At 62.4% G+C, this 15632-nt stretch overlaps 1 pseudogene; it reads right to left on the minus strand.

Moving 5' to 3' along the window:
* Positions 1-5896: 5896 nt before the first annotated feature.
* On the minus strand, positions 5897-7432 carry LOC147414564 (cytochrome P450 1B1 pseudogene; annotated as a pseudogene).
* Positions 7433-15632: the final 8200 nt, after the last annotated feature.

Here is a 15632-nt window from a genome sequence, read left to right on the forward strand (position 1 = left end):
GAAAAAGAAGAGAGCAGCGACCCGAAATAAGCCCCTTGTCAGCCCTGCCTCCCTTGCTGCTGTCCGAAACGCACCCGTGTGGGTCCTTCCCAGCTATGCCTGAACCACCGTACTGGTGGTGTGCTGGGGGAGCAGCGCTGCCCGCCCCGGTGAGGTGCTGCCAGGGGCCCAACGGGGTCTCCCTCACGATACAGACTTTGTTTTGAAGAGGTGCAGTGCGTTTGTCAGAGAAGCGAGCCCCGAGATTCTGAGCCTCAGGGCTCCCTCCACTCCCATGAGACTGAAAACTTCCCGTGTCCCTCTAAGCTACGCTGCTGGGGTTTGGGGGTGACAACTCGGCGTGAAGGGCGGGTGTTCATCAGGGTGGCCCTGGCTCCAGGAGCAGGGACATTCGGGGGCAGAGCTGCTGCTTCCCTCTGCTGTTCTTCTGCCCGTTCCTCACCCCTCTGGCGGCGCCGAGGCGGCGGAGCTGACGGCTGACGTGTCCCCCGGCGGCCTCTGGGTCCCAGACGCAGCCAGCGAGCCCCGCTGGGCGCTGACACGGAGGGTAAGGGGAGACCACGTGCAGAAATTTCCCCAAATATTTGGCAAGGCTTTCTCGGCAGCCCTGCAGACTCCAGCGGGCAGCTAACGCGACGCTCGGTCTTTGGTCTTTGTTACGTCCTGCCGCGTTGTGTGGGGTTTGTGGAGCGTGGAGTAAAAAAGCGCGGGAGTAAAACGTTTCTCCTTTGGAGTCCCTTGCACGTGTGCGTTAAACCGGTGGGTTTGTTGCTTAGTGAAAAGAACACTGAAGGGGAAATGTAGCAAAGTTGAGCCTAAAAAATTCCCATTTTATAGACTGGGCACTTTTTAGCTTTTTTCCTTTTCTTTTTTTTTTTTTTTTTTTTTTTTTTCCTCCTCCACCGAAATTAAACTCTGACATTTTGGCGCTGAGCCCATCTCACGAGATCCAGGCCGGTGTGTGATGAGCTGTATTTGCTTAAAACGACAAAAATCGGTACTTGCAAAGGGAGAACTGAGTCCTGAGAGGCCAAAGCTGATCCCGGTGTTTTCGGGCCGAGCCCTCGCGCTGGGTGGGCGCTGAGCTGCCGTTGCAGGAGCGGTTCTTGTGTTTAACTGTGCTGCTCTGCCCGTTCTGCTGCGCGACGGTGGAGCTGCCTTGTCTGCTCGGCGTGAGCCTGTCTGCTTTTGAGAGTCTCCCAGTGGATGACCATTTTCTTCTCCCAAACATCCAGTCTTTAAACAATTGCCCAAGTTTTTCCGCTCTTTTCTTTTTGGTTGCTTAAGCCAAGCTGGGAAATCCGCACCGTCCCAGCGGGGATGATCAGCAACGTGATTCTCTCACGGAGGATTTGCAGGGTGTTTTCTGGAGGGACGTGGTCGCAGCTCTCCGCACAGTTGTGCCGTTGGCTGCGCTTGCAGTGCCTTTCCCTGCCGGTCCCAGGGCGCCGTTCGTCGCCGTGTTTGCTGGCGCGCGCGTTGCTCGGCCGGCGCTGCCTTCCAACCGCGAGCGGTCTCGGTCACAGCGAGGGTGCGAAGGGAGATTCTGACCCCACCACGAGCCCGTGGCTTTGCTGGACGCAGGCTCCTCCAGGCCTTCACCTGCTCTTTGACTTGTCCAAACACGAGCTGTTTAGAGGAGCTTTGGATTGTGCGTTCCTGGCGGTAATTCTGCGTTTCCACGGCTTTACGTTCTCCTTCGATTTTTTGGGGGGGTCCATACACCAAGAGACTGTAGGCTTGAGGGGAGAAAAGCGAGCTGGGCTGGCTTTGGCTGCCTCATCCCCTTTGTGTTCGTTACATCTCTAAGAGGGGGGTGCGAGGAGAGCGCTTTGTTAGTTGGTTAATTGCCCAGGTGCCTGTTGGTGGGCCGCAGCTCTCCAGACGAGCGGCCTCGGTTAAAGTCGTTGGGAAAGCGCTGCCGAGGGCTCTGGGTACAGACCAGCCCGCTGGGGAGCGGGCACCAAACCTCTTGGTTCTCTGACCGCGGCAGCTGAAGGCCTGTCCTCCTGGAGGGGAGAAGGCGCCTGGTGCAGTCGGGGGGGGCGACCAGGACCTTTCTGTCCCCAAGAGAGCGCGACCTGCTTCCCTGTTGGAAAGGGGTGATGGAGTTAGGGCGGTTCTCACGCCGTGTTCCTTCGCAGGCGCCTTCACACGGGTGCAGCCTCTCGGCTCCCAGTCCTTCCGTCGGCCCGTCGGTGCAGGCCTTCAGCGCTCCCTGCGCTCGGTTCCTCCACCGGCCTGGTTTTGTAACGGAGATGGGCTTTGGTGGGGGCTTAAAGGAGCAGGATCGGGCATTTCGCGTCCCCGTACCCCTCCCGTGCGCGGTCTTGCCCCTTCCTCGGGGGCTCTGCACGCCACAGGAACCGCTGCTCGGGTTCCCGTCCGGGAACGACTCCCCGGTGGCCCAGCGCCCGCCTGGCGAGCTGGGGGCGTTTGCCTGGCGTGTCGCTGTTCCTCCTCTGCTGGGACCTGGTTGACGCGTCTGTGAGACGACGGTGCCAGGCGCTGGCAGAACTCGCCGGTCCTTTCAAGTGCGGAGCTGAGCTGTGTGTTGCCGCTTTCAGCCTGGTCTCCGGGCGGTTATGACATAACCATCAAACGAACCTTTTTCACGTTGGTTTTCCCTTTTCTTGGCTTCTCGTGAACAAGAGGGATGTGACCGATGAACATGGTTCGGTTCTGCTGGCGGCGCTCGCAGGCTGAGGGGGGGAGAAGGCGAGGCTGTGTCACCACAACACTCCCAGCAGCGCTCGGGGGTGGTTTTTTCCTTTAGCAATACAACGTGCCCCCGCCTGTGGGCTCGGGGGGCCGCGTGCTGGGGAGGGGAAGCCTTCGTCCCTCCCGCGTGACAGGGGAGGGTGCTCTGCGGTAGCTGTCAGACAACACCAATCCAGACTCCTTTAACTTTCCCCGTGCTCTGCGGACTGATCCCAGCGTACGGCGGGAACGTCTCGAGCTGCCCGCGCTGTGTGCCTGCCAGGACCGCAAGCGGTTAATGTGCCTGGTGCAGCTCTGGTAGAGAGGCTCTGCCCTGCTCCCATCCAGCTGAGTTCTGCCGGACACATCCCAGGGTGAGAGAGGAGTTTCCTGGAGCTACTCTGGTCCTGATTCTAAAATGACTCCAGTCTAACTCTGAAACGTCCCTACCTGTGGTTAAATTCTGATACTGGCAAATAACTGAAGCTGTTTAACTAATTTGTCCTCCCTGGGCCGTTCTGTGTGAGATAGTGTTGATAAACAAGGAGAAGGGGACCCTGCTCGGTCACCCGCCGTGCTCTCGTGCTTTTCACGCCGCCGCACGTGTAGGTGCGGATCCCCGGCAGCAGGCGGGGGCAGCAGGCGGGTCGGCTGCGGGGCGTCGCTGTGCCGATCGCCGCGGGCAAGGACGGGGAAGCAGCGTGCGGCGTTCCTGTTCATTTGGGCAGTGCCGTGGGTCACAGCTCTCCTGTGTCGATGCAACAGCTACTGCTTGTGGTTTTAACTGCACCAAAGCAACGCGGCGGCGGGCCCTGTGCTCCCCGTGAAGTTGGTTTTAAATAAAGGTGGATCGTCAGTCGTGTGTTCTGCGCTCAGCCTTCCTCCTCCTAAAGGCCATTTTCGGTGTCCCCAGCACCGACGCCGCGAGCCAGGGCCTCGCCGGCCGGGGGCACATTGGTTCGGGGGGTTCAGACCACCTGATGTTCCGCTCGTCGTATTTCAAGCCGCTTCGCAGAGCGAAGGGTAACGCCGGCTGTGCTGCAGCGTCCCTCCCGCTCCCCTAGCGGGGGCTTCAGCGGCGGTGGTCGTGCGAAGGAGGGAGGGAAGGGGGAGACAAGGTGGGGGCTCCCTGACAGACCAGGGGGCGTAACTCCAGTTGTGTGAGTTACTTGCACGGCAGCGCGTTGCACACCCCACATCCCCCTCCTCGGGAGAAGGACGTGGCAGCCGCCGGCGAGGGCGAGCGCGGGAGCAGCCCTCTCTGGGAGGGGGCCTGAGCATCGCTCGGACGCCTCCCTCTGCCCCTGGTGCAGCATCAGGGCTGGCTGCAGCTTCTTGGCAACCTCCTGCCTTTTATTCCTTCCTCAGGGTGAAATCGTGGCGTCCTCTAGAGCCCTGGGTCACCTCAGGGAGGATTTTGATCGGCGTGAGAAGAGGAGCCGGCGCTGGTACGAGGGGCAGCCTGCCGAGGCCTGCTGCTGGGGGGAGAGGAGGACCCCGGCCGCAGAAAAGGGGGTTGTGCAGGGCCAGACCTGGGGCTCTTCGGCTCAGCCGGAGGTGCCACGCTGAGGGCGCCGCGTCGGGGACGGACGTGTTGGTGCCCTGGGGTTTAGCGTAGCGCTCTGGCTCTTGGGCCATCAGGAGTTTCTGAGTGACTTTTAGAAGGGACGTTTTGCAATCCTGGAGTGTTAACGTGGCCATGGAGGGAGCGGTGCCTCGGAGCACGGCTGGGAAAAGGGTTTTAAGCAGCTTGGACGGCTCGGAGAGGAGGTCAGCGTTGACCCTAGGGCTTGGGAGAGGGTGGCCTCTTCAGAACGAGGGCTTGAAAGCAACGGCGCTTGTGCAGTTGGGTTCCACTCCAAGGAGCATACCAGGGCCGTGAGCACCTCTCCCCTGTGCCGGGAAACGTCTGACTCAGGGTTGGAACAGAAATGTCAACATCGCTTCCACCGAGGAGCGAGACGGCCGTCCCGCCTCCCACCCCGGCTCCTTTCTGCTCAACCCCCATTTCTTTGGTTCAATGACACTGGTAATTCCTTGGAAATTCCCTGGCGAAGGCTGACCTGCCCGGGCCCTGCTGGCCTTGAGAGACAACCTGAAGCGGGAGGAGCGCGAGCGCTGCGGTCGCTGTCGGGACCCGCCGGCGGTGACTGACCCTCGGGCTGACGGGAAGGAGCGGTCGCTGTTTCAGTCCGGGTGATTTCGCAGAAGCCCACCTCAGTCTCCTAAATATTATAATAAATAAACTGCTGTGGGAGGCTTTTTGAGGGAGGAGAGGGGTATCAGAAAACACTGATAGAATTAAAATTTACGTAAGTTGACTTGTCTACTATTTCAGTATTGGGTGCAGAGCGCGTAGTAAAATCACAGAAAAGGCTGACCTTAGGGAAATGTTTTCACTGTGAAGGGAAGCTGAGGTTAATAGAGGGGAGGAGAGGGGGCAGTAAAGTTGAACACAAGTGCTGCTTCCTCCAGACCTGCCCTGCTCCTGGTGTTGCACATACCCGCAGCCAGGGCAGCAGCGGTTGTGGAACCGTGGGGCCGTTCAGGTTGGAAAGGGCCTTTGGGCTCATCAAGTCCAACCGTTAACCCAGCACGGCCAAGTCCCGCTAAACCAGGTCCCCAGGCACCGCGTGCACACAGCTGGAGCAGGGAGACTTGCGTATGGCTTCCAGCTGATGGGGCTGTCCTCCCAGCCCCCCGGAAAAGGGGCCTTAAACTCTTCTTGAGCTCCATCAACAAGACCCCCCAGCTTCCCTTAGCTCCTGCGTAGCTTTCCTAGACACTGGGAAGTGTGGTCGTGTTGTGTGTCCCCCCCCGAATATCCTCCTCCAGCCCTTTGCTGCCATGGATGAAGCAAATTCGCCCTTGCTGCACCCTGGGGCGAAGCGGGGAGGAGGGGTTTGGCCCGTCTTGGGGTGGGAGAGCTCAGGGGGACGCAGGACAGGGGCTCAGGCGTGAGTGATGCTTCCAGCCACCACCCCCCAGAGCAAAGGAGCGGAGCCAGGTCCCGTGTCAAAGGCATTTATTGCTGTGGGGACTCGCTGCCCTTCACCCCACGACCCGGGGCAGGGACACGCCGCGGCAAGATGCTCCTGTGGGCGAAGCAGGAGCCGTCCCCCACCCCCGGCCCTGCCAGCCCCAAACCAAGGGGGGGCAGCGCGGATGGGACCCCCCGCCCACCGCCGGCAGACGCTCAGGGCTGGGTGGGCAGGGGGTGCCTCTGCCGCACGGTGACGGTGAAGGGCCGCGGCTTCAGCGCCAGCCCGTGGACGCAGTCCATGGTGAGGTGCTCCGCCGGGTTGGCGTGGAAGGAGCACTGGTGGAGGAGGATGGCGGTGAAGAGGAAGAGCTGGAGCTTGGAGAGCTGGTCCCCGATGCAGCGCCGATGCCCGGCCGAGAAGATCATGACGCTGCCGGCCCGGTCGCGGTCCAGGCGCTGCTGCGCGTCCAAGAAGCGCGCGGGGTCGAAGCGTTGCGGGTCGGGCCACTTGCTGCCGTCGTGGTTGACCGACCACTGGTTGATGAAGACCACGGTGCCCTTGGGGATGTGGAAGCCCTCGAGCTCCACGTCGTCCGTGGTAGCGTGCGGGATGGTGATGGGCACGAAGCTGCTGTAGCGCAGCGTCTCGTAGATGAAGGCCTCCAGGAGGGGCAGGTGGGGCTGGTCCTCGGCCGTGGGCAATCGGGAGCATCCCACCACCCGGTCCAGCTCAGCCTGGAGGTCCCGCTGGAGCCGCGGGTGCTTCAGCAGCAGCAGGAGAACCCACGAGAGCGCCGTGGACGTGGTGTCCTGCCCCGCGCCGAAGATGTCGGTCATGGCGCCCTCCACGTCCTCGGGTCCCAGCCCCTCGGGGGGCCTGTCGCCGCGCTCCACGGCAGCGATCATGACGTCGCTGACGTCGCGGAGGGCGCGCGGGTCGAAGGTCTGGCGGTGCTGCGCCACCTTGGCGCGCACGAAGCCGTGCAGCTCCCGGTTGAGGGCTTGGAAGTCGCGGAAGACGCGGCGCACGGGGTTGGGGAAGCGCAGGAGCCAGGGCAGCACGTCCACCACGCTGCCCGCCCCCACCGTCTGCCCGAAGCGGTCGTTACGGCCCAGCAGCGCCGTGAACTCGCTGTCGGCGTGGCCGTAGCGGAGGCCGAAGCAGAGGGCGCAGAGGACGTTGGCGTTGGCCACCACCAAGAGCGGCGAGGGCTCGAAGTAGGCGCCGCCCCGGCTGCGCCGCAGGAAGAGCCGGACGAGGTCGCCCGCCTCGGCCGCCACGTGCCGCTCCACCTCGGCCGCCGTCGAGCGGGCGCGCAGGGCGGCGTGGGCCAGGCGCCGGCGAGCCCTCCACCGGGGCGAGCAGGACCCGAACGCCACGCTGCGCCCTCCGGACACCAGCTCGAAGGACGGGAAATCGGGGCGGCCGGCGAAACGGGCGCCCAGGCCCACCAGCGCCCGCCGGATCGCGGCCTCGCCGTTGAGCACCACCACGCGCCGCCGGCCCAGCCGCAGCTGGAAGACGGGGCCGTAGCGGCGCGCCAGCCGCCCGAAAGCCAAGTGGGGCAGGCGGCCCAGCTGCAGCACGTTGCCCACCAGCGGCCAAGCGAAGGGTCCCGGGGGGCTCCGGTTGCCGGCCCCCCCCCGCCTGGTGCCGGCCAGCAGCAGGAGGGCCCCGAGCAGCAGCAGCAGCGGCAGCAGCGGCGCCCCCGGCCCCGCCGCCCCGTCGGGGCTCCCCGCAGCGCTCATGGCCGCGGCCGCTCTGCCCGGGGGCGGCTGCTGGGAGCCGCTTTATGGCCGCCTGCGAGGGGGGACGAGCCTCTCCCCTCCCCCGGAGCGGCCCCGGCCGCCCCCAGCTCCGGAGGGGGCCGGGCAGAGCCCGCCCGGTGCTGCGGGAGCGGGGGGGACGGGACGGGGGAGCGGTCCCCGACGGGGCGCACGGAGCCGCGGAGCGGGGGGTGGGGGTGGGGGGGTGGGGGGGTGGGAGGAACGAGGGAAGGGGGTGAGGGGTTGGAAAAGGAGGGGGGCTGTGCTGGGCTTTCTGCCCGGCTGCGAGCTCCGCTGCGGAGATGTGGAGCGGTAACCGGCAGCCGAAATGTGTTGCGGGGGGGTGGAATTGGTACAGTGACCTATTCCCACCCGAAAAAAAATAGAGCTGCCGCCCTCCCCAAACCCTCCTGGGGCAACAGAGCGGGGGTTGCTCCGTGTCCCGTCCCCGCACCGAGCGGCCCCCCCTTTCTCCTTCCCCCACTCGGGGCTGCAGAGGCCCCTCGGCGCTTGCGGTTTCTGAGAGCCCGGCCCCACGCTGCGGCTTTTCAGTGGAATTTGGGCTCTGGGAGGGTTTCTTGTGGATTTAGCACTGGATGTCGCCTGATCCTGACAGCCCTTGGTCCCGAACGTCGCCTTGTCCACAGCATCACCTGCGGGGGTCAGAGGTGAGGCTGCGGGTACCGGCCGGGACGCGGGGATGCAGGGGCGCGTTTGGGGATGGCTGCGTTACCGGGTGGCCCAAAATCTCTTAGTCCCCTTTCCCCCTGGCACCCACGGTGAAGCAGTCACACCCGCCTGCTGCTGTCAAACAGCCCCATGGAAGCACCCGAGAAGTGACAAAAAGAGGGTTGTTTTTGTCAGAGGAGGGGGCATTTTTCTCGCGCATCCCCCGTCGCGGCTCAGCGATGCCCCCCCCCCGATGCTGAAGAAGGTCCTGCTGAGCCCAACAGGGGAACAGCCGGGGTGGTGGGGTGGTGGGTGGTGGGGATTTCTGCACTTGCTTCACCCTGGGGACGCGTCACCTTGCTGCTGAGGAGCTGTCCCCTGCCCCCCACTGCCAGAAATGGCTCGAGCTTGGGCTGGGTTGTCTGCGGGGCCATGTAGGACGGCGCGAAGCCAGGTGCTGGTGATGCCCCTGAAAGAAAAACCAGATTTCTTCTAAAAAAAGGGCTGTTGGTACTGGTGGGAATTAAAAAAGAGAGCAGCATGTAAATGGTCTGCTAAAATGGCCATAGCACTTACGTGTTCTTCTGGTGCTGGTTGGATAGACGTGCTGCTCCCCGGCTTGGTCAGAGCGAGCGAGGCTGAAGAGGAACTTCCCGGGTTTGATGCCAACAGGGATGCCCGGCGGGTGCCCCTGCAGCAAGTCCCCCAGCGGTTGAACACCGCGGATCCCACGTGGGTCAGCCGGAGCGTGGCCACGGAGGGGTAACTCATCAGTCTGTGCTCGTGCTCCGGCAGGAGCCCCGAAGCCCAAACCCACAGCCCTGGGGAGCTCCGAGCGGGCGGAGAAGAAAAAAGGTGTTTGCTCGAGCCGAGCGAAGCCAGCGGTGATGCCCGGCGCTTTGTGTGGTGTGGTGGGAGCCTCGGGATATTCACAGCGTGAAATCAGATCTCAGGCACGTGCGAGCTCAAGTGCATCAGCGTTGGGGTGAGGTGTACGGCAGAGCCTCCCAAGCAGCTGTACCGGCAGCGAGACAGTGCGGTACGGAGCATCCTCGGTATGGAGCATCCCCAATACAGGGCATCCCCAGTAAGGAGCATCCCCAGTATGGAGCATCCCCGGTACGGAGCATCCCCAGTACGGAGCACTCCTGGTATGGAGCATCCCCAGTACAGGGCATCCCCAGTACGGAGCATCCCCAGTATGGAGCATCCCCGGTATGGAGCATCCCCAGTACGGAGCATCCCTGGTATGGAGCATCCCCAGTGTGGAGCACTCCTGGTATGGAGCAGCCCCAGTACAGGGCATCCCCAGTACGGAGCACCCCCAGTACAGAGCATCCCCAGTATGGAGCATCCCCAGTAAGGTGCATCCCCAGTACAGGGCATTCCCAGTACAGGGCATCCCCAGTACGGAGTACCCCCAGTACAGAGCATCCCCAGTAAGGCGCATCCCCAGTACAGGGCATCCGCAGTACAGAGCACCCCCAATACAAAGCACCCCTGGTACAGAGCACCCCCAGTACGGAGCATTCCCAGTACAGGGCATCCCCAGTACGGAGCACCCCCGGTACGGAGCACCCTAAACGCCGGTGGAGCTGCCCCCTCCTTCGCTCCAGCAGCTTTTCTGCAGCCTCCAGGTTTCAGGCGCTGGGACACCGCACGTCGTCCCGCCTGTTGTCACGTCGTTAAACTGCCCGTCACACCGGGCTTCTGCCGGGCCAGGGGAGCCCAGCTCCGGCTGCGAGGGAAAACCTTCCCAGGGCAACCCCCCGCGGTTATGTCCTCACAGTCACAGGCGTGCATAGTTACAGTCCCGCTGGCTGCGGGACGGGGTTTGAACACCACTGCGGGGGTCTGGGGCGGTCGGGTCTGCTCCGAGCCGTCAAACCGCGTCCCTGTGCTGGGAGTGCTGGGATCTGGGGTGCTGGGACGTTGCTCCGTCTTCTGAGGACGTCCTGGGGTGGTTCTCCAAAGTACAGGGATTAGTATTATTTCATTTTTTCACTTAAATTTCCTTGGAAAAGTTCCTGGGAAAGGGTTGGGTCAGAAATCATGCTGCTTCTCGCACCCAGGCATCACCTGGCTCCCAAATACTCCATGTCCTTCCCTGCCTGATGGCGTCCAGAAGAACACAGGAGCAAACCCCTCCCAGCCCTGAGCGCAGCCCCGTGTCCTCCCCCCACAGCCAAACCTCCTGCTGCCCACGGGGGTCTCGGGGGGGGGGGTGGGTGGAAGGTGTCGTTGCAATTAAGGTCTTGCTGCTTCATTAGGCAGCACGGGGACACGGTGCTGTGTCCAGCACATCGATTCTCCCCCCCGCCCCGGACACGTGTTGGATCATGGAGCTGCTTTCTGGTCATGAACCCACCGCTCCGAAACGTTCCCTCGCCTGGGGAAGGCGGTTTTGGGGGTGCTGTGCTCCCTCCCGGGGTGTTCCCACCTCAGCACCTCCTCTTCGAGGTGCCCTTCAGCCACCTTGGCCGCTTAGAGCCTCTGTTGCTGCCCCCCCACCCCTCGGCTTTGCTGGCTGAGGGCTATCCTTAAGGAGAAAGCAGAAAGCTCTGCTCCCTTTCGGCATCGCCAACGGGATTTTAATCCCACTTTCACCTCCACGGTCTGTAGATGCAACTCAGCTGCTTAACCTGGACCAGACCCCCCCCTCCTTTAAGTGCCTGACGCTGGTGAGACGACCCACCGCCGGCCTCAGCGACAGACACACCCGTACGGGGTTTCCCTGTGAATTTAACAGCTCGGTTCTGGAGGTTTCGATGTCCTTCCCCAAGGCAAGGGGATGCTGAAGGGGACCTGGTGGTGGTGCTTTTGCAGCAGCAAAACTCGGTCCCTCTTTCTCCTTCCCGGTCGCCCTTCCCTGCCTGCAAGTGACCGTGTCGGTGTTTTGATCAACCCCATTTTCATCACACCCTTTTCCTCAGCCCAGAGCGCAGGCGCTGCCCCGGCGCAGGAGGCGCCGCACTCGGCGCCAGCTGAGGTCGGACTGTGCAGATTCCCGCTGCCGGCAGCGAGCTCTGGATCCAGGACAAGGTAAACAGAGAAACAAATATCGGAGACGGTTGGGAAATCAATCAAAGACGACAGAAACCCCAACCGAACCGAGCCCCCTGGGCTGACGGCCATGACGAGCCCTGGCCAAAAAGCGAACACACACGAATCAATTGCCCAAACAAACGCAGCGTCAGGCGGGAGGAGAGGGTTCCTTCTTCAAATTAAAACCACATTTGGAACAATAAATCTGGTGTAACATCTCATTTCCTCCCCTTGAGTTGGCTTGCCCCTTATCTGGGCTGATTTTAAATTGCGCCGAGGGGGTTTTTCACCCCACATGGGTACGGGGCGCCGGTGCCGGAGCACGACACAAACCAACAGGAAAACGGCACCAGAGGTGGCACCGGAGCCCTTGAACTGGGATTATTTTTTGGGGGTACCAAAAGCACAAGAATTGGCTTTAAGTGTGTGTGTGTGTGTGTGTGTGTGTGTGCGCGTGTCTCTCCCTCTCTCTTCGAACTCTCCCTGGGTTAATTCTTGCCCTCCCGGGTTATTCGGATGCTGGAGCTTTCTCTTCCTGCTGCCCGCCCCTCTGGATGCAGAAGCAGCCGGGGAACAGCCCCCTCTCCTCCTCGGCCGTGCTTTCTTTCATGGTTTTCAATATTATTTCAAGATAAACAGCACGTTGCTTGGTAGTGGTTCTCTTGCTAAGGGGGTTTCTCAGCCTGGCTGCAACACAGTGCAGAGAGGCTTTTTTTCTTTCTTTCTTTCCATTTACGCCCCATAAATGCAGCCTCAGGCTCAGTTCTGCTTCCCCAGCATAAACCTCTGCAATGAACTGGACTTAGATTTATTGCCCCAACGAGGGAGAAAAAACAGGTCTTGGGAAGCGCTGGGAGGTCAGTGCTGGCCCTGGGAGGCTGGAGGTGGCTCGTCCCTCGGACCAGCCTCTTACAAACCGGCTGGGCTCGGGCTCTGCAAGTGGGGTTGAAACAGTCCCAAAAGGGTCGGCACGTCTCCTGCCAGGCTGGGTGCACCACCAGCCCTCTCCCCCAGCGCCTGGCGACTTCCAGGGAAGTTAATTCTCTTCTCTGTCACCCAACAAACGGCCCCACGAGTCCCGCTCAGAGAAGCCGATGCCAGCGCTCGCGGGGACGCCACGCTCGGGCTGCCAGCCTTTCTGCTCCTGGAATTAAAAGCTGTCCAGGGGTGTTGGGGCCTGGTGGAGAGAGGGAGAGTGTCCTGCCAGCGAGGAGGGGGCTGATGTGAGAAAGTCCCCTCTGGCCCGTGTGACGGGGAGATCATCACCGCCCCTGGCTGCTGCTGGGCCAGCGCAAGTCCGGGCTGCCTGGCCGGGGACCAGCTCCCCCCGCCGCTGTCTCGCCCCTGGGAGGGAGAAGGGATCAATCCACGGCCAGTGGGGAGCAGCGCTGACAGGGGGGCTGGGGTTACACGGCGATGCGGGAGAAGCCGGCCCCGCTCCAGCCAGCGTGGTCTTCCTCGCGTGGCTGCCGTCCTCCGCTCTCCCCGCCAGCCCTCACCTTGGGACGGGCGCCGGTAACCCGTCCCTGCCCGCCGGTGGATGGGGAGCGGGGGGCTGGGGGAGATGTGGGGCAGGAGAGGAAACCTGGGGCAGGGCCAGAAGTAGAACAAAAATGCCCCAAAGCTGCTGTGTTCCGGGGGCAGCTTCGTTTGCTTGTCAGCCTTGGCGGACGCACGACCTCCCTGGACCTACAGCGTCCCCCAGCACCCGCAGCCTCCGGCGGCCTCTTGCCCGGTACCCGACACCCCCACACGCGTGCGGCAGCGGTCGAGCGCTCGGGTTTTTAGCGCAGCTGTGAACACAAACCGCTCTGCCCTCGCCTGCCCAGTGCCTCCGCTGGGAAGTCCGGGCACTGCCAGGCTTCGCCCTAAACCCCCCCAGGCTGCCCCTCCCGCAGGAGCCTGGTCCCACACAGGCGGCTCTGAGCTGCCCCTTTCCATCAGGCAGGTCACCCGCTCACCCTGACCGCCTCCTGCTCACCCTGACCTCCTCCCGCTCACCCTGACCTCCTCCTGCTCACCCTGACCGCCTCCCGCTCACCCTGACCTCCTCCCGCTCACCCTGACCGCCTCCTGGACCCTCTCCCGTGTCCCCCCCGGTGCTCTGTGCTGTACTGCGGTTCCTGTGCTTTTCCCTCCATTTCATACACTCGAGCATCCGAACCTGGTACTTCAGCAAGTCACGGAGCAAAGCGTACAGAAAAGTCAACTTTATTGTGCTTTCTGTCCCAAGACTGGTTTAACCAAATATTAAGAATATTAATCTCACTTTTCTGCCCAAAGCACAGCGCAGAATGTGACCCCAGGGGCTGCAGTCGATAGTCTGAAGCTGAAGGGCTGGAGCTCGCTGACCCTGACCAGCCTGGCTCGAGGATTCACTTTCATGTCAGAGTTTTCACTCCAGCAAAGCCTTTCCCTGGGGGGTTGGTGCTGGAGCACAATTGTACTTCTTTTTTCCCAGCAGATGGAGATGTTTTTAAAACATGTGAGGGACCCTCAGTGATTAAAGGAAGGATCGTGTTTTATACAAACCCTGGACAAAGAAACAAGTACAATTAGGTTACCTTACAAACAGGCTTCTGCGCGAGAACAATAAAAATCCTCAGGACAAATTTAAGCAGCAGCAGAACAGAACCAGTTTAATAAAAATGAATGATTTTAAGTGAAAGTTGAAGCCTTGCAGTTTATTTTCTGAGCACCACCGGCTCTTCTGGAAACTCGGACCAGGCGCGGGCGGGCAGAGCCGGCACCACCGGGCACTGCCCGGTGCCTGAGGAGCAGCGGCCGGTCCCGGCAGCCACGCAGAGCGGGGAGGAGACCAGCGCAACCCCCCCGGGAAAGGTGGGGCCGAAGGGGGCTCTGCCCGTGCCGGGTCAGTCACCCACCGCTCGCTGGGGGCAGCCGCCGCTCAGGGTAACGCACGCCTCTGCGCCCCCTGCTCTTGGGTTGTAATTTCAGGCCCAGACGGGGGTTCAGACGTAGCAAAACCCGCTGGAGGAGGGCGAGCGGCACGACTGCGCCAACCCGCACGCAAACCGCCTCAGGACTTCCCCGGGACCCTGATTTCTGACCCCACTGCGCTGCCCCGAGGGGAGCTTCGGGGCCCCACGGGGAGCCGCCTCTCGTGCCGCCAGCGGGACAGACCTTCACCACAGGCGGATCAGCGCCGCCTCCCCGACGTTCAGGCAACGCTGGCACCGAGCTCGTCCTACCGGCGCGTCACGGCGCTGCGGCACAAGCGGCTCAAACCCTCTGTGGAAACGCTCGCCCACGCAGCGGCTACAGGGACGGCGCAAGGCGACTCGAGAGAGACCTTTCGAAAAAGGCCCTGGTGTACGAGAGGGACGAGGCAAAACCCCCAAACCCCCGCCGAGTTCGGAGCCCAAGCCGCGCAAGGACTTAGGGAAGACGAACAAATATTTCCCAGTTTCTTCACCTTTGCTCTCCCACCCCCAGTTACAAACCCCTCAGCTCCCCAGAAGTACTGCAGGCTACTAGAAAAGTCGGTTTGCCTGTGAGCGTTACACAAACAGAGAGGACTCGAGATGTAATCTTCGTTGTTCGAAGACCCAAGCAGACTTTGAAAAAGAAGGAAAAAAACGTTTCTACCAGATCGACTTAGGCAGCACCGACAGACAAAGAGATTCCATCCGCAGAGGACTGTGACACCGGCACGGCCGGACCCCCTCTCCACAAGGGACGCTGAAGAGAAGCCACAGAGCAGAGAACAAACACAACATTTTGCTTTTCAGCGTAGCCCAAAGCAACAAACCGAACTGCTCCACCGTCCCGTCAGGCGTCGTTTACGCCTCCGTGGCACCGCAGGGTGTGCACGCGCTCACCCAAGCCCCCGCCTCCCCGGGAGCGGATTTCCGCAGGGACACCCGGGATGCTCCATTTCAGAGACCACCTTCTGCCAAGCGGCGGGTCTGGGATCCCCGGAGCAGGGGGGCCGGAACCCCCCACACCGCTGCACTGTCGCGCCAGGGCAAAACAGCTCCTGCTCCGGCCTCAGCCCGGAGGACACCCGAGTCTTCGCCCGGTCTCCCCCCGCCTCCCCGAAGCTCCAGGCTACGGAGCCCCCCGCCACACCAGGTCTGGGCCAACACGATCAGCCCACACCCGTCGGGTCCGACGCTGCCCTCGCAGCCGGCGCGTGGGGCGAGCGCGAGCACAGGGACGGGCTGAACTGCACCTCCGTCCCTGGCCGGGGCGGCGGCCCCAGCGCGACCCCCGGGCTCCCAGGCTGGCGAGTTTTACGTGTGAAACCCAGCTGCAGGCGCCCCACGGCCGCAAGAGCAAAGGCACTCGGCTGGGCGGGAGGCAGCAGCGGGTCCGGCGGCCTCTCCTGGGGTCCGGCGGCCTCTCCTGGGGTCCGGCGGCCTCTCCTGGGGTCCGGCGGCCTCTCCTGGGGTCCGGCGGCCTCGGCAGCCCCGGTATTTCCGTACCTGAACACACGTGGCTGCTG

Source organism: Leptosomus discolor, chromosome 12, assembly GCF_034619465.1.
Source record: "Leptosomus discolor isolate bLepDis1 chromosome 12, bLepDis1.hap2, whole genome shotgun sequence".
NCBI classification, from domain to species: domain Eukaryota; kingdom Metazoa; phylum Chordata; class Aves; order Leptosomiformes; family Leptosomidae; genus Leptosomus; species Leptosomus discolor.